Raw genomic sequence first — 18,178 nt, 5'->3', positions numbered from 1 at the left:
CTGATACTTTTGGCTTTGTTAGAATTCCTCACTTCAGAGGGGGTTAAGGCCTTACTAGACAAATTGTAATATTGCCAAACTGAGGTAAAATATTTAGGACATTTGTCACCGAAGAACACAAAAGTGCTATAATCTAGGAGTTAGCTAAGTTTTCAGATGAAATGGCCTACAACAGGTAAAATAACTTAGAGACAATTTTGGAGACAAGTAGGATATTTTTCACAGTGGACTCCAAGGTCAAAAGACAAAATTACAACAAATTTAAAGACCTCAATTGACTTTATTATGAGCCTAGAATTGTGCAACACTCCATTCTAGAAAACAGAGTGAGTGTTGCCACGAGCTGAGCAGAAGGCGTTGGCTTTATAGACAGAAGGAATGAAGAAAGCATAAGCAAAGAACAAAGAGCGTATCCCTGGTTTCCAAGCTACTTTTCTGGTAAGGCGGGCACAGGGAGACAGAACAACGGAGAATAACTGACTAGTTAACATCAGGTTGTTTCAGGCTGCTGCTTTTGTGTAAGGATTAAAGCAGAGGGAATTCATTATCATGCTGCTTAAAAATGGAAACTGGCCTGTTTGGGAAAATGGCTGTTAAATCTCTCTCCTGTCAGATAACAACTTAGTTTTGGTTTTGTAACCTGGAACTTTAGCACTGGTGCCTCTATTTTGATTTTTAGTCTGGTCCACTGGGGCCTAGTGTAGGAGCTTCATCCAAAACAATGACCTCTCATAATTTTACTTAAAACCAGCTTTTATGGAGCAGGCAAAAACCTCTGATGGAGCATTACATGACAATATTCCAGACTCTCTGATTTAATCCTTAGAACCTGAAGAGGCTTTTTTGTGTTGTTTTGTTTTTGAGACAGAGTCTTTCTCTGTGGCCCCGGCTGAAGTGCAGTGGCATGATCTCGGCTCACTGCAACCTCCTTCTCCTGGGTTCAAGCGGTTCTCATGTCTCAGCCATCTAAATAGCTGGGACTACAGGCGCCGCCACCACACCTGGCTAATTTTTGTATTTTAAGTAGAGATGGGGTTTCACCATGTTGACCAGGCTGGTCTCAAACTCCTGACCTCAAGTGATCCGCCCACCTCGGCCTCCCAAAGTAATGGGATTACAGGCATGAGCCACCGTGCCCAGCCTGAAGAGCCTTTTGAACAACTGAAATTGGCTATAGTCTCTCTCTGTGCTTCAAGAATTCCAAATTTTGAAAAACCTTTCCAAGTGATTTGCCATGAAAGGCACTGCTGGTAGAGTTCCTGGATCAAGCCAAGGGTCTGGCTGCTTACTTTCATGGCCCACTAAGAAGACGCAGACAAACTGGAAAAGAAGAGAGTTTATTTCTGTAAACGGGTACAGGGAAAAGGCTGGGAAAATATCACCAAACCAACTCAAAATTTCAAAGTTTTCTAGAGCTTATATACCTTCTAAGTTATATATGTCTGCATGTAAGTGTGCATTCATCTAAATACATAAGTGATTAACTTCTAATCTATAACTAAGGTCTGAGTCATGAAGACCTTCTTCTGGAGCCTCAGTAAATTTACTTAATCTAAATGGGTCCAGGTGTCAGGCGTGATTACCCTCATCTTGTCTCCTGCTAAAACATGGAGGTTTGGGGAGATCCTTCAGACTCCCAACAAAACTCGTTTAATCTGGCCGGGCACGGTGGCTTACACCTATAATCCCAGCACTTTGGGAGGCCGAGGCGAGTGGACCACCTGAGGTCTGGAGTTCAAGACCAGCCTGGCCAACATGGTGAAACCCCATCTCTACTAAAAATACAAAAAAATAGCCAGGCACGGTGTCTGGTGCCTGTAATTCCAGCTACTTGGGAGGCTGAGGCAGAAGAATCGCTTGAACTTGGGTGGCGGAGGTTGCAGTGAGCTGAGATCATGCCATTGCACTCCAGCCTGGGTAACAAGAGCAAAACTCCGTCTAAAAATAAAAACACCCAACTTGTTTAATCTTAGCCAGACATGGCAGCTCACGCCTATTGTAAGCCCAGCACTTTGGGAGGCAGGGGTGGGTGGATCATCTGAGGTCAGGAGTTTGTGACCAGCCTGGCCAATATAGTGAAACCCCATCTCTGCTAAAAATACAAAAATTAGGCCGGGCGCGGTGGCTCAAGCCTGTAATCCCAGCACTTTGGGAGGCCGAGGCGGGCGGATCACAAGGTCAGGAGATCGAGACCACAGTGAAACCCCGTCTCTACTGAAAATACAAAAAATTAGCCGGGCGCGGTGGCGGGCGCCTGTAGTCCCAGCTACTCAGGAGGCTGAGGCAGGAGAATGGCGGGAACCCAGGAGGCGGAGCTTGCAGTGAGCCGAGATCGCGCCACTGCACTCCAGCCTGGGCAACAGCGTGAGACTCCGTCTCAAAAAAAAAAAAAAAAAAATACAAAAATTAGCTGGGCATGGTGGCACGTGCCTGTAGTTCCAGCTACTCAGGAAGCTGAGGCAAGAGAATCGCTTGAACCCAGGAGGCGGAGGTTGTGGTGAGCTGAGATTGTGCCACTGCACTCCAGCCTGGGCAACACAGTGAGACTCCATTTAAAAAAATAAAAACTAAAACTTGTTTAATTCTAAACAGGTCCTGTTAAGAATTCCTTCGTTATCTTGTCATGCTTCAAGGTCCAGGAAGGACCTAGGCAAGACTCTTGGTGGGCTTCCGTTACATTCCAGCCTTTGTACAGGGGCACTGAGTCTTTCAGCTTTTATTATTTAACCTAACCACTCAGTGCCGAAACAGTTGGCATGGAGGCCTGCCTGTTCAGCTGTTAGTGAGACCTGGCCTGCCACAGTAGAATTTAATTCAAAAGTTGGTATTAGACGATAGACCAGTAGCATATTTCTCAGTTCTTCTGGGTGCCTGGATGCCTTCGAGCTATGGCAGGAGCTGCTACACTTATTATGGGAGCTCATTAAAGGTCTTATTATTAAGACCCTTACTTTGAGTCTTAATAAGACAGATGAAAAAAACAAACTGCTTTTCCTACTCACACCACTCAACACAACACTTCACTTCTGACATCAGATGTGTGTGGGCTTGTCCTCATACACTAAGCAATTCTGCAGTGGACACCCAATGAGAGTCCTCCCATCCAATTCAACTCTGACACTGTCTACCTGGGCATAGTGTCAGATCCCACAGGTTAAGAGCTTAGTTCTATTTTCACAAGACTGGCCTATTTTCAGACACCAATTGCAAGTAGTAGGTTGTCACCTATGCGCCTCACTGAGCAGCTATAAATTGGGGTTCCCGCAACCCCATTCTAATTTGTTAGGAAGATTCATAGAACGCAAGGAAACATTTACTTGTGTTTACCAGCTTATTGTATTAGTAAGGAATATTATAAAGGATGCAGATGAATAGCCAGGCGGCAGTGATCCATGGGGCAAGGTATGGAAGGGAAGGGGTGATAAGTTTCCAGGTTCTCTCTGCAGCACACCCCCGTGGCATCCTGTAGGCCTGCCACCCTACAGCCAGCTCCATCTATTCAGCCATTCAGAAGCTCTCTGAACCCCATCTTTTTGGAATGTTCTGGAGGCTCATTATGTAGGCACGATTGATCAATCATTGGTCATTGGTAATCAGCTCAAGCTTCAGGCCCTCTCTACTCTCCAGTGTTAGCAGGTGGGGCTGAAAGTGCCGATTCTCCAATTGTATGGTTGGTTTCCCTGACAACCAACTCCATCCGAAGGCTATCTAGGGACCCCCAGCCACTAATCATCTCACTAGCATACAAAAAGACACTTATCACTCCAGACATTCCAAGAGTTTAGGAGCTGGTGTGCCAGGAACCAGGAACAAAAACCAAATAGATATTTCTTTTTTTTTTTTTTTTTTTTTTGAGACGAAGTCTCGCTCTGTTGCCCAGGCCGGAGTGCGGTGGCCGGATCTCAGCTCACTGCAAGCTCCGCCTCCCGGGTTTACGCCATTCTCCTGCCTCAGCCTCCCGAGTAGCTGGGACTACAGGCGCCCACCACCGCGCCCGGCTAGTTTTTTGTATTTTTTAGTAGAGACGGGGTTTCACCATGTTAGCCAGGATGGTCTCAATCTCCTGATCTCGGGATCTGCCCGTCTCGGCCTCCCAAAGTGCTGGGATTATAGGCTTGAGCCACCGTGCCCGGCCAGATATTTCTTATTATAAATTACAATATCAAAGCATCTGAAGGAAATCAAATGATTTTACCCTAAAATAGACTTCCTCGACATAGCTCAAGGCAGATATTCAGAAGGGTTGGAGATACAAAAATAACTAAAAAGCTGCCTTTCGTGGGGGAGATTTGCATCTGTAGAGAAATCTGCACTGATGAAGCCAGGCTGTCTCTGAGGCCCTCTCTCATCCAGATCTGGGAAAGATTAACCGAGAGTCTGACACCTTTAAAGTCTAAAAGAAACACTCACCACCTATTCTCTCTGAGTGTTGCTACCTGTGAGGCTTCATCTACATAACAAGACCCTCTTTGCTAGCCAGGCCTCCTCTTCTTCCCCTCCATAACGTGTGTTGCCGCCATAACCTGATCTAACACTGTAATCTGGTTTTGGCCATGCTCTGAGCCCCCATTGTTTTGTTGTTGTTGTTGTTGTTGTTGTTTTGAGACGGAGTCTCGCTCTGTCGCCCAGGCTGGAGTACAGTGGCCGGATCTCAGCTCACTGCAAGCTCCGCCTCCCGGGTTCACGCCATTCTCCCGCCTCAGCCTCCCGAGTAACTGGGACTACAGGCGCCCACCACCGCGCCCGGCTAGTTTTTTGTATTTTTTAGTAGAGACGGGGTTTCACCATGTTAGCCAGGATGGTCTCGATCTCCTGACCTCGTGATCCACCCGTCTCGGCCTCCCAAAGTGCTGGGATTACAGGCTTGAGCCACCGCGCCCGGCCGAGCCCCCATTGTTAATGTAACCTCAAGATAGTACATAAGCTTCGGAACCCCACTGGAGAGTGGGGGTAATCACTCTGCGATTTTCTTTCTGTGCGTATTAGTTTCTATGTCATTTCTCCTATTAATTTACCTATTGTGAGTTGATTTTGCAGCAGAATTTTCCCTTGCCCTATACAGTTTTGGTGCTGTGAGCAGGATACTATTGACAGAAAGGTTACATAACAGGCACTATAACTTAAAGAAATTTAAAGTTAGTTTTATCCCGAGCGAAGTTTGAGGACTAATTCTCTGGGAAATACAGACTCAGAACAAACCAAAAATGTCTTTCAAGTGGGCTACACAAGATAGTATTTATACATTCTGTTACATGGAAATGGAGAAGCAAAGGTGACATTCCTACAATTCTGATTGGTGCTGAGCGATGTTGTACATAAGATAAAGCAAACACATGGTTAACATATATAGGGTGTGAAAATAAGTAATTCGAAATCTAAGCTTTCAGAACCTTAAAATATTTTGAGCCTTAAGGGAATGCGATTATGGGATCTGAGTCACATAAACTGGCAGCTGTAACCTAGGAAGCTGTAACTTCTGTTTCCCTGATTATACATTAGTCTTTTTTCTTACCTAAATTATTCTGTAAAATGTTGTAAATGAATGAAGGATGCCAGGGAAGACCCCTTCCCTCTCAACTATTGATCTTCATGATAAATGAACCTCCCTCTTTCCTCTCTCACACAAAGATTTCATGAGGATCACATTGTCTAAAATGGAATGTTAAATATGCTTTTTGCGTATTTAACATCTAACAATGGAAAGGAAGTGAAAACATGCTGCAGCTAATTAAATTGTAACTAATAAACCAGCCCTGTGTAGAAAATGTTATAATCCTACTAGATTTTTTTTGTTTTCTGCCAATATAAGTGAGATTTTAACTTGTCTTTTTTTTTTTTTTTTTTTTTTTGAGATGGAGTCTCGCTCTGTTGCCCAGGCTGCAGGGCAGTGGTGCAATCTTGGCTCACTGCAACCTCTGCCTCCCGGGTTCAAGCAATTCCCCTGCCTCAGCCTCCTGAGTAGCTGGGACTACAGGTGTATATGCCACCACGTCTGGCTAATTTTTTTGTATTTTAGTAGAAATGGGGTTTCACCATGTTGACCAGGATGGTCTCGATCTCCTGACCTCGTGATCTGCCTGCCTTAGGCTCCCAAAGTGCTGGAATTACAGACATGAGCCACCGTGCCCGGCCAAGACCTTAACTTTTAATTTTGGAGCACTGGAGTCTGTGTTTTCTGGATGGCAATTGCCAGTTTTTCACTTGAATAAACTCTTTAAAACTGGATGCTGATCCTTTCAATTATTTCAGGTTGACAACGGTAAAAGGTTAATGAGCATGTAGGCATCTTAGGGGATGATTGATTCTATACTGTCTTTGTGCTTCGTGGCATAGGCAAGGTTATAATCAATAATTCAGTGAAATATTTGACAAACTCAAGCCTTGCAGGCGCGAGTTCAGCTTTAGTCCATAGGCCCAGTTTCTATTACCCATATGTCCAACTTGCGGCCATCTTGGGCCACTTTTAAGATTTTCATTTTTCTGACAAAACCAAAGCTCTGCTCTTCTGAAGCCACAGCTCAGGGAACCCAGGACCTCACCAGCCTGTGGAAGGATAAGACATTCTCACCAGCCAGGCTCCCTGCCTCTCTTTTTGCAGAATCCAGTCAAGCAGAAGGTAAAAATCACTGTCTCTATTTTTCTCTGTGAAATCTTGATTAACGGGAGAAAAGGATTTGCGTCTAGTATTGGGTGTAGCGACTCTTGTGTACTTTTTGGTATAAGTATTCATATTGTTTGATCTCTTTCCTCAGATGGATCCTTTAAATTAGAAACATTTCTAATTTTAAAAAAAAAAAGGATTTTAGAGATCCCTTATCCTTATTTGTATTTATGAGAAAGTTAAATTAAAAGAAAGACAGCATCGTGGTGTCATGACTGGATTTAGAAATTCTCTTGAGAAAATTAACAATCAAAAATTTGACCTACCCGGGCATGGTGGCTCATGCCTGTAATCCCAGCATTTGGGAGACCAAGGCAGGTGGATCACTCGAGGCCAGGAGTTTGAGACCAGCCTGGCCAACACTGCGAAACCCTGTCTCTATTAAAAATACAAAAATTAGCTGGGTGTGGTGGTGCACACCTGTAGTTCCAGCTACTCAGGAGGCTGAGGCATGAGAATCACTTGGACCCAGGAGGCGGGGGTTGCAGTGAGCCAAGATGGTGCCACTGCATTCCAGCCTGGGTGACAGAGTGAGACTTCATCTAAAAAAAAAAAAAATTCACCTAAAACAAAGTTAAAATCCTTTGCATGCTCAAACTGCCTGCTTTGGATGCCCTGTAGGATTTAGAATGACTGCATTATATCTTCCAGCTTAGAAGTTAAAATTCCACATTTTAATCACCATAGCCTGGATTCAATGTTCAATTCCCAGTCAGGGAATCAGTCTCATTTGGTTTGACATTTGTGTGACTTTTGACTTTTGGGAGCGACCAATTTTTATTGAGGAAGGTACCTTTGGTAAAAGAGTTCAAAAGCCAGGAGTATTAGCTACGTGTTCTGAATAAAGTCTGATAAGAGATTTGCAAGATTTTCTTAAAGAGCTCTGTGGTCAGAAGTCAGCTTAATTAAAAGCTGATATTCAAGCTACATACATATTTTTTTAAAAGGCCGTTCTGCTTTTTTGGATCCTGTTTTGGGGACTTTTTTTCTCCAGTCAGCTGAAACTCTGTGTGTGTGTGTGTGTGTGTGTGTGTGTGTGTGTGTGCGCGCGCGCGCGCATTGTGTTGTGTGTGTTTCTTTTTTTTTTCTTCTTTTTTGAAACCCCTTTTTGAGTTATGTGCTTGGTCTCTCTGTTTGCTTCCTTTCTTGAGAACTGTTCTCCCATTTACTTCCTTTTTTTTTTTTTTTTTTTTTTTTTTTGATGGCATCTCGCTCTCTTGTCCAGGCTGGAGTGCAATGGTGCAATCTCGGCTCACTGCAACCTCTGCCTCCTGGGTTCAAGCGATTCTCCTGCCTCAGCCTCCCAAGTAACTGGGGTTACAGGCACGCCTGGCTAATTTTTGTATTTTTAGTAGAGACGGGGTTTCACCATGTTGGCCAGGCTGGTTTCAAACTCTTGACCTCAGGTGATATGCCTGCCTCGGCCTCCCAAAGTCCTAGGATTACAGGCATGAGCCACTGTGCCCAGCCTCTCCCATTTACTTCTAATCCTCCCTGCTTCTCCTTGTTTTGTCATCTTCAGTACCACATAAAGGCATCTAGAAGGAACTTCTAATGACTCTGAGTGAGACCCTTGAGGAAAACAGAAAAAGGCTCCACTCACCCTCTTTCTAAGGTCTCCTGTTTTCCTTGAGAAATTCTTCCTCCAAAGAGTTGCGGGCAGGTTCCCCTCAGTCTAAAGCTCTGCTCCCTCTTGCATTGCATTGCATGATCTCTTCGGCTTTGTGGGGGTAGCAGTTCTCTCTGTGCTATGAGAGAACACAGCCTGTGTGTGCGTGAGATAGCTGGCTTGTCACTGGTGAGGGCTGCGGTTTTGGAGGTGGCTGACTGCAGTTGTTTGCAAGGGGCTACTCATTTCTTTGGGTGTTTAGATAAGAAAGGTGCAGTGTGGACACTTGGAGGCTGTGGAAACACTCACCACCAAGGCATAGGACTCTCATGAGAATGAGCTCAGCACAGAATGGGCTGATTGGCATTGGGTCGCTCTTGCAGTAAGGTGCACTGTAGAAGCATGTACAAGACTTGGTCCTGGCCGGGTGCAGTGGCTCACGCCTGTAATCCCAGCACTTTGGGAGGCCGAGGTGGGCAGATCACCTGAGGTCGGGAGTTCGAGACCAGCCTGACCAACATGGAGAAACCCCCGTCTCTACTAAAATTACAAAATTAGCTGGGCATGGTGGTGCATGCCTCTAATCCCAGCTACTTGGGAGGCTGAAGCAAGAAAATCACTTGAACCCAGGAGGCATATGTTGAGGTGAGCCAAGATCGCGCCATTGCACTCTAGCCTTCGCAACAAGAGCGAAACTCTGTGTCAAAGAAAAAAAAAAAAAGACTTGGTCCTATGGAGTGTCCCTCTTTGGGGGGACTTGGGATTCAATGCTAAAATGAGATCCCTGGCTGGGCGCGGTGGCTCACGCCTGTAACCTCAACATTTTGGGAGGATCACTTGAGGTCAGGAGTTTGAGACCTGCCTGGCCAACATAGTGAAACCCCATCTTAACAAACAATAACAAAATTAGCCGGGCATGGTGGCAGGCACCTGTAATCCCAGCTACTCAGCAGGCTGAGGCAGGAGAATCACTTGAACTTGGGAGGCATAGGTTGCAGTGAGCTGAGATCAAGCCACTGCACTCCAGCCTAGGCGATAGAGTGAGTGAGACTCCATCTCAAAAAAAAAAAAAAAAGAGAAATCCTTGATTTTTGGGGATCTAGATGCTTTGCCTTCCAGCTGTGTTTGCTTTTCACATATTTATTTATTCATTTAATTTTATTTTTTTAATCGAGATGGAGTCTTGCTCTGTCACTCAGGCTGGAGTGCAATGGTGCGATCTCAGCTCACTGCAACCTCTGCCACCCGGGTTCAAGCAATTCTCGTGCCTTAGCCTCCCGAGTAGCTGGGACTACAGGCATGCACCACCACGCCCAGCTAATTTTTTTTTTGTATTTTTAGTAGGGAAAGGGTTTCACAATGTTGGCCAGGCTGGTCTTGAAACTTCTGACCTCAGGTCATCTGCCTACTTCGGCCTCCCAAAGTGCTGGGATTACAGCTGTGACCCACTGCGTCTGGCCAGTTTATGGGAATCTTAACTTGTGATGAAAGCTGAGATTGAATGAATGTGTTTGTAAGGTCTTATTAAAATAAGCTCCAGCATTAATAATACATGGATGCAAAGGTAGCATTTAGTTTTTTCTTTTGAGCAGATTTTTGTGTGGTATTAATAAGAGATAGTAGAAGATTTTTGTTTACCTTTTGAGCAAACCGCAAAAAACGGGAAGGGGAGAGGGAGAGACAGATCCACTTCATGTTGTTTTTATTAGGTATCTTCATTAGCTGGGAAACAGTCCCCTCTCTATCACAGAGTAAAGGCTTTTACTTTTTGAAATCTTTTAATTATCACTTTGGCTAAATGAATATAATTTTACAGTGACCTACAATCCTATTTTGATCAAATGCTTTAAACCATTATTATTTTAGTATCAAGTGTTTTGAGCCTTTGTTATATGACAAACTTCCCAAAATCAAATTTCTTTTTTTTTTTTTTTTTTTTTGAGACGGAGTCTCGCTCTGTCGCCCAGGCTGGAGTGCAGTGGCGCGATCTCGGCTCACTGCAAGCTCCGCCTCCTGGGTTTACGCCATTCTCCTGCCTCAGCCTCCTGAGTAGCTGGGACTACAGGCGCCCGCCACCGCGCCCGGCTAATTTTTTGTATTTTCAGTAGAGACGGGGTTTCACCGTGTTAACCAGGATGGTCTCGATCTCCTGACCTTGTGATCCGCCCACCTCGGCCTCCCAAAGTGCTGGGATTACAGGCGTGAGCCACCGCGCCCGGCCCCAAAATCAAATTTCTTTTCTTTTTTTTTTTTCTTTCTGAGACTTGTTCCCACTCTATTGCCTGGCTGGAGTGCAGTGGCGCCATCCCAGCTCACTGCAACCTCCACTGCCTGGTTCAAACAATTCTCCTGCCTCAGCCTCCCGAGTAACTGGGATTACAGGTGCCCACCACCACATAGGGTAATTTTTGTATTTTTAATAGAGATGGGGTTTCACCATTTTGGCCAGGCTGGTCTTGAACTCCTGACCTCAAGTGATCCACTGCCTTGGCCTCCCGAAGTGCTGGGATGACAGGCATGAGCCACCTCGCCCAGTCTTCTTCTTCTTTTTTTTTGAGATAGGGTCTTACTCTCTTGCTTCGGCTGGAGTGTAGTGGCATGATCATGGCTCACTGCAACCTCTGCCTCCTAGGCTCAACTGATCATTTCCCCTCAGTTCCCATCACAGGGACTACAGGGGTACGCCACCACACCTCGCTACTTTTTGTATTTTTAGTAGACGCAGAGTTTCGCCATGTTGCCCAGGCTGGTCTTCAACTCCTGGGCTCAAGGGATCCACCTACCATGGCCTCCCAAATTGCTGGGATTACAGGTGTGAGCCACCACATACAGCCCCAAAAGAAAAAAAAAAAAAGAAACTCTAGAAGTCTAAGACATATTAGCCTTAGTATGTAAAAATCACACAGAAAGCATTTTTAACTTTCTTTGAGTTATATTTTTATAAATGTGTAATTAATCATGTTCCAAAATTGTATGAGATTCTTAAAATTCTATCTTGATACGTTTTGTCAGTCATAAATATGATTATTTTGTTGTATGCCTCAGAAATAACCAAATTTCCTTGTCAAGTATATCTTTAATCATGGCTATTCTAAGTATTTTGCCACTCACAGAAAGCTATTGCTTTACTTTGATTCTTCTCAGAAAGCAGTTTGTAATCAACTGCAGTCCGGTGCTGGGCCTCCAGGCCTGGCGTGAGCCTGCTCTGCAGGGAAGGAGGGGACAGCTGGCTTCGGCCAGACTCGGTGGACACCCTGGCCCTCTCAGGGCAGAGCCGCCAGTCCCCAGTGTTTCTCAGGGATGTGACTGAGGCCCAGGAGGGACCCATGAGGGTCTGTTTACAGAGGCTGGGCAGGGGCTGCTTTGCTTCGGAGTGCGCACTGCCCCAGCACCTGCTTGCCCTCCGTGCTCACCCAGGGCCTCAGCATGCCTGTGGCTCCGCTTCTGGCCAGGAGCCCTGAACACGGGTGTGCAGACCCACCCTAAAGGGTGGCCCAGCGCCCACGCTAGGCAAGGCTAGCGAGAGACTGAAGGCAGCGTGCGAGGCATCCCCTGGGAGTGGGGGCTGTGTTTCCCACAGTGGCCTCAGCTGGGCCCCCACTCAGGTGAGCCCACCGGCGGGAGCTGGGAGGCACTCCTCCCAAACACTCCACTCGGACCATAAAGCACTCCTGTTCTCACTCTGGGAAAAAAAAAAAAATCAACTGCAGTCCAAAATGTCTTCTAGGACATTAATGGTAAGGACCTGACAAGGACTTTTGAATATAGGTTTATGATAACATTGGTCATCATACCATTGGATTAGGCAAAAACTTCTCAAACTCTAGTAAAAAGCTGATGTGCTCATGAGGATTGATATCCCAACATCAAATACAACAAAATTACATGAGATTGAACTAATAGAGTGCTGAAATATATTTTTTTAAAATAACCTATTTAAAAAATAAAACACTGGTGATTCTTTTTATGTTTTGTTTTCCAGAGTTAAAAAAACTTTTTTTCTTTTTAGGTATTTAGCTTACAGCAATTGGGTAAAGTATGTTTTTATGAGCAAAACTGAAATATTTACCTTTCTCTCTACCTGATTTCTCCAGAATTTGGAAACTATTTGTAACTATTCTTAATCTATGGCAATATAGTTATTTACATAAGTTCAGTAAGAATCTGTTTTCTTTTGTAACAGGACACAATTGGATACACTCGTTATTTTACTGAGGCTTTGACTGAAATGGCATATTTTCATTATGACCAGACTACTTTGAGGAATCGAGGTTAACTTTACAGAGCCTATAAAAAGTCCCTTGGAGGCCAGGCGTGGTGGCTCACGCCTGTAATCCCAGTACTTTGGGAGGCTGAGGTGGGCGGATGACTTCAGGTCAGGAGTTCGAGACCAGCCTGACCAACATGGTGAAACCCCATCTCTACTAAAAACACAAATATTAGCCAGGCATGGTGGCACATGCCTGTAGTTCCAGCTACTTGGGAGGCTGAGGGAGGAGAATCACTTGAACCCAGGAGGCGGAGGTTGCAGTGAGCTGAGATCACGCCATTGCACTCCAACCTGGGTGAGAACAGCGAAACTCCATCTCAAAAAAGAAAAAAAAAAAAGAGAAGTCCCTTGGAAAGACTGGCCTAATAACTAAAAGGAAGGTGAGGCAAAATTAATATAGACTTTATTTGGGCTGAAGTTGAGGAATGCAGTCCCGGACACACTTTCAGGTTGCCTTGGGGAGTATTCTAGGAAACAAAGGAGAGGCTCAAGTTTTTAAAGAAAAAATGACAACTCAGGAGAGGGAGTGATTACAAAAGTTGTTCATCAGGAATTCTCATTAGTGTACAGAAATAACATTAGCTAGTGATTGGTATACATTGTTGAAGTGTAGGGTATATGGCATGTTAGGGCTATGTGGTGGCAGTTAGTCCCGAGTATGCACAGCAAGTGGCTTCAGAGTAATTATTTAGATCAAATGGGAGTGAGATGTGACTGCTGTTACTTTTTTTTTTTTTTTTTTTCAGACAGGGTCTCGCTCTGTCACCCAGACTGAAATGCAGTTGTGCGATCGCGATCTTGACTCACTGCAACCTCCACCTCCTGGGCTCAAGCGATCCTCCCACACCAGTAGCTGGGACTACAGGTCTGTGCCACCATGCCCAGGTAATTTTTGTTTTGTTTTGTTGTTTTTGTTGTTGTTTTGTTTTGTTTTGTAGAGAGGAGGTCTTGCCATGTTGCCCAGGTTGGTCTCAAACTCCTAGGCTCAAGTGATCCACCAGCCTTGGCCTCCCAAAGTGCTGAGATTACAGGTGTGAGCCATCATGGCTGACCACATTTTAAATGTCTCTCTGGGCCTGATAATTTATTTAAAGGGGCTCACATTACTCAAATAGAAAGGCCCTTTTTGTCTTTCTCACTCGTCTACATTGTTCCCTTGCAAGGTTCCTGATTTTGCAGTAAGTAAACAATGTCACTTTCTGACAGGCCCAAGAACCTCGTTTGAGGGATTTCAAGAAAAGAGGAGCTCATCCAGTTCGTACAGGTATTGTAAGTATAGTCCGATGGCAAATTCTTAGCTTAGCTTCTCAGCTTCAGGAAGCTTTTAAAAGTCTAATCCAAAATTCTCTATGAAAAGTTCCAAAAGAGCCGATTTGAAAAAAGCCTATATGGCCAATCACTAATCTTGCTGTACTTTGTGCAAATAATCAGGCCAAGTTTTAATAAGACAATAATTTATTTTACAAAATAGATTGGTCCTACTGTGATCTGTCTTTGGTAGAAAAGGGGGACTAGAGACAGAAAAATTATATTTCAGAAGAAAACCGTAGAACACCTGCTATTATTATTATTGGGTTGAATCCTGAAATCTTTCCAGCTATAAGTCTCCAAACTAGTGTTTTTCCATTTTTCTCTCATTTTTCTGACTTGGACTCACTAGAAATTAGAACTGTTTTTCTTGAAGCCCTGCATACTGAAGCTAGACAACTTGATATAAACTTTGGGATAAATCACCAGAGCAAATTAATGTAAATAGCCTTCATGCCTGCTGGTGTATGGGCTACTCAGAAACGTTACTTGAACACCTGGTTTGAACTACAGTCCAGAAAAAACTGTCAGAATGCCACCACAGGTTGGGCGCAGTGGCTCAAGCCTATTGTAATCCCAGCACTTTGGGAGGCTGAGGCAAGTGGATCACCTGAGGTCAGGAGTTTCAGATCAGCCCCGACAACATGGTGAAAACCTGGTCTCTGCTAAAAATACAAAAATTAGCCAGGCATGGTGGTGTACGCTTATAAACCCAGCTACTCAGGGGGCTGAGGCAGAAGAATTGCTTGAACCCGGGAGGTGGAGGTTGCAGTGAGCCAAGATTGTGCCACTGCACTCCAGACCTATCCCATCTGCAATGTCACCTCCTAAAACTGGACAAAGCTGTTTAACCAAACTGACTTATTCTCAGTATGAAGAGTGATTTAAAAGAATATGGGGAAAATGTATATAATTTGCTCTTTTCTTCTTATCTCAATTTGTTTTTCCCCTCCTTTGCCTATTTCTTTTTTTTTTTTTTTTTTTTTTTTTTTGAGACGGAGTCTCACTCTGTCGCCCAGGCTGGAGTGCAGTGGCCGGATCTCAGCTCACTGCAAGCTCCGCCTCCCGGGTTCACGCCATTCTCCTGCCTCAGCCTCCCGAGTAGCTGGGACTACAGGCGCCCGCCACCTCGCCCGGCTAGTTTTTTGTACTTTTTAGTAGAGACGGGGTTTCACCGTGTTAGCCAGGATGGTCTCGATCTCCCGACCTCGTGATCCGCCCGTCTCGGCCTCCCAAAGTGCTGGGATTACAGGCTTGAGCCACCGCGCCCGGCCTGCCTATTTCTTATCTAACGTCTAACTCAAATCTCTCCAAAGCTATCAACTTACCTTTTTTTTTTTTTCTTGAGACACTGTCTTGCTCATCACCCAGGCTAGAGTGCAGAGACATGATCTTGGCTCACTGCAGCCTCCACCTCCTGGACTCAAGTGATCCTCCCACCTCAGCCTCCCAAGTAGCTGGACTATAGGTGCATGCACCATCGTGCTTGGCTAACTTTTGTATTTTTTTTTTTTGAGACGGAGTCTCGCTCTGTCTCCCAGGCTGGAGTGCAGGGGCCGGATCTCAGCTCCGCCTCCCGGGTTCACGCCATTCTCCAGCCTCAGCCTCCTGAGTAGCTGGAACTACAGGCACCCGCCACCTCGCCCGGCTAGTTTTTTGTATTTCTTAGTAGAGACGGGGTTTCACCATGTTAGCCAGGATGATCTCGATCTCCTGACCTCGTGATCCACCCGTCTCGGCCTCCCAAAGTGCTGGGATTACAGGTTTGAGCCACCGCGCCCAGCCACTTTTGTATTTTTTGTAGAGACAGGGCTTCGCCATATTGGCCAGGCTGGTCTCAAACTCCTGAACTCAGGAAATCCACCTGCCTCAGCCTCCCAAAGTGCGGGATTACAGGCGTGAGCCATTGCACCTGGCTTCAACTTGCCTTTCCATATGTGAAATTTTCTGAAGGTAAAAGTCTCAAAGTGGGGACTGAAGAAAATAAAAATATTTCACCCCAAAATATACTTCCTTAATAATAGTTTAAGATGGCTATTCAGAAGGGCTGGAAATACAAAAATAATTTAAAAGCTGCCTTTTGTTGGGGAGATTTGCATCTGTAGAGAAATCTGCGTCTCTGAGATCCTCCCTCATCCAGATCTGGGAAAGATTAACTGAGAGTCTGACATCTTTAAAGTCTAGAAGAAATATTCACCATCTATTCTCTCTGAGGGTTGCTACCTGTGAGGCTTCATCTACATAATATGACCCCCTTTGCTAGTCAGGCCTCCTCTTCTTCCCCTTCATAACTGCCACGATCTGATCTACCACCATAATCTGGTTTTGGTCATGCTCTGAGCCCTGATGCTTTCTGTAACCTCAAGAGGGTAAGGAAGCTTCTGGATCCCATTGAGGGATTGGGATAATCACTCTGCAATTTTCCTTTTGTGCACATTAGTAAATTTCTATGTTATTTCTCATATTAATCTGCCTTTTGTGAGTTGGTCTTAAGGCAAACATTCAGAGGGTGAAGGGGAAGTTTTCCCTCGGCCCCTAGAGTCATTTGACTTATTTTTATGTCCCCCATACCGTGATAGCTGTCTTACCAGTGCATAAGACCTGGCACTTGTAGGTGTGCCATGGGACTAGCTGTGAACAAGCATTCTTATCCGATGCCTATAGTGTGCCTGGGAGATGCACTCTCCTAAACTCTGCTATCTCAACAGACTTTGATCAAATAGATGATCGTGGTTATACAATGTTGATTTAGTTTGGATATTTGTCCTTGCCCAAATCTCATGTTGAATTGTAATCCCCAATGCTGGAGGTGGGGCTTGGTGGAATGTGTTTGGATCTTGGGACTGGATCCCTCATGGCATGGTGCTGTCTTTCTGATAGTGAGTTCTTGAGAGATCTGGTCACTTAAAAGTGTGTGGTACCTCCCCCAAACCCCCTCCACTGCCCGCATGCGCCCCCACCTGCCTCACTTGCTCCTGCTTTTGCCATGTGAGGTCCCTGTTTCCCCTTCACCTTCTACCATGATTGAAAGTTTCCAGACCTCACCAGAGACCAGGCAGATGCCAGTACCATGCTTCCCGTAAAGCCTGCAGAACCATGAGCCAATTAAACCTCTTTTGTTAATAAATTACCCATTCTCAGGTATTTCTTTAGAGTAATGCAAGAACAGCCTAACACAAATGGTAGTAAGACACTGGGCTCCAATGTGATTTTCCTGACTTTTCTGTTAAAAATCCAGCTTTGACCTGTTAAATAAAATTTATAGGATGCAATTAGTCTGGAGTGAGCTTCTGCGCTAGGCCCAACAGATCAAACCAAAATAGAGTTCCTCATACTGAAGTTCCACGCCAACAAGCCAAAACTGAATTGTTTATCTGACCTTCCAGGGAATCAGGACACAGAGGGATAATAGCCAAATCCCCAAACAGGCCAGTTTTAGCCAGCATGATAGGACGTCCCCTCTGCTTTAAACTTTGCAGATGCTCCCAATAAACCCATCCTAAATTAAAAATATTACAAATGAAGTCATTTTCAGTTGGGGACCAACGTACAAGGAAAGTCACTTTGAAACCACTCATCTGCTTTTTGTTCTCTCTTTCTCTTTCCACAGACCTTTTCTCCCTATCAAGCCAAACCTCCTCTGTTCAGCTCATCGGAACACTCATTCTATTTTACGAGAATGAGTTATTGCACAATTCTTGAGTCACAAATAAAAGCCAATTAAGATTTTAAAACTTGTTGTGCTTTTTGTCTTTTGACAGATCAGAGTTTGCTGATGGATCACATACGGGATGCAAACAGCCAACTTAGGCTTCCTGTGCCGTGGTAGCTGCTCATGAAATTGTGGGAGCTTATTTTGCCTGGAATTAAATCAGCACAATTTGAGTTAATGAATAGCTTACATTTACTAGGGCTTGGCTCAGGACTTAAAACGAATGGACGTACTGATAGTAAATGTCTGTTTAGTGTCAGTCATGCAACAGGGAAGATTTTGAAAAATAGGAGATTCTTGACTTTGATAGGAAGTAAACTCTCAGAAAATTAACAGCTGAGGCCAGGCATGCTGGCTCACACTTGTAAGCCTAGCACTTTAGGAGACCAAGGTGGGAGGATTGCTTGAGCCTATTTCAAGTCTACAGCGAGTCATGTTCATGCCAATGCACTCCTGCCTGGGCAACAGAACAAGGAGACTCCATCTTAAAAAAAAAAAAAAAAAAAAAAAAAAAGCTAAAGAAAAGAAAATTAAGAACTGAGTGTTTAGAGGCATTACACTGTAGCATTCACATGGGCAAAATAATCCCACTTCTAAAGGAAATAATTTTACTGAAGA

General features: G+C 44.7%; 1 long non-coding RNA gene across 1 annotated transcript; it reads left to right on the top strand.

Annotated features, from left to right (window-relative positions):
- Positions 1–307: 307 nt before the first annotated feature.
- LOC114673074 (uncharacterized) lies at positions 308–17,582 on the top strand. Its single transcript, XR_003723653.2, has 4 exons — positions 308–438; positions 13,287–13,425; positions 13,747–13,804; positions 17,459–17,582. It is a non-coding gene; the product is annotated as an uncharacterized LOC114673074 (long non-coding RNA).
- The last annotated feature ends 596 nt before the right edge of the window (positions 17,583–18,178 follow it).

This window comes from Macaca mulatta, chromosome 16, assembly GCF_049350105.2.
Source record: "Macaca mulatta isolate MMU2019108-1 chromosome 16, T2T-MMU8v2.0, whole genome shotgun sequence".
Taxonomy (NCBI): Eukaryota; Metazoa; Chordata; class Mammalia; order Primates; family Cercopithecidae; genus Macaca; species Macaca mulatta.
Note: the sequence above shows the minus strand (reverse complement) of the source record. Positions and strands in the feature narration are given on the sequence as shown.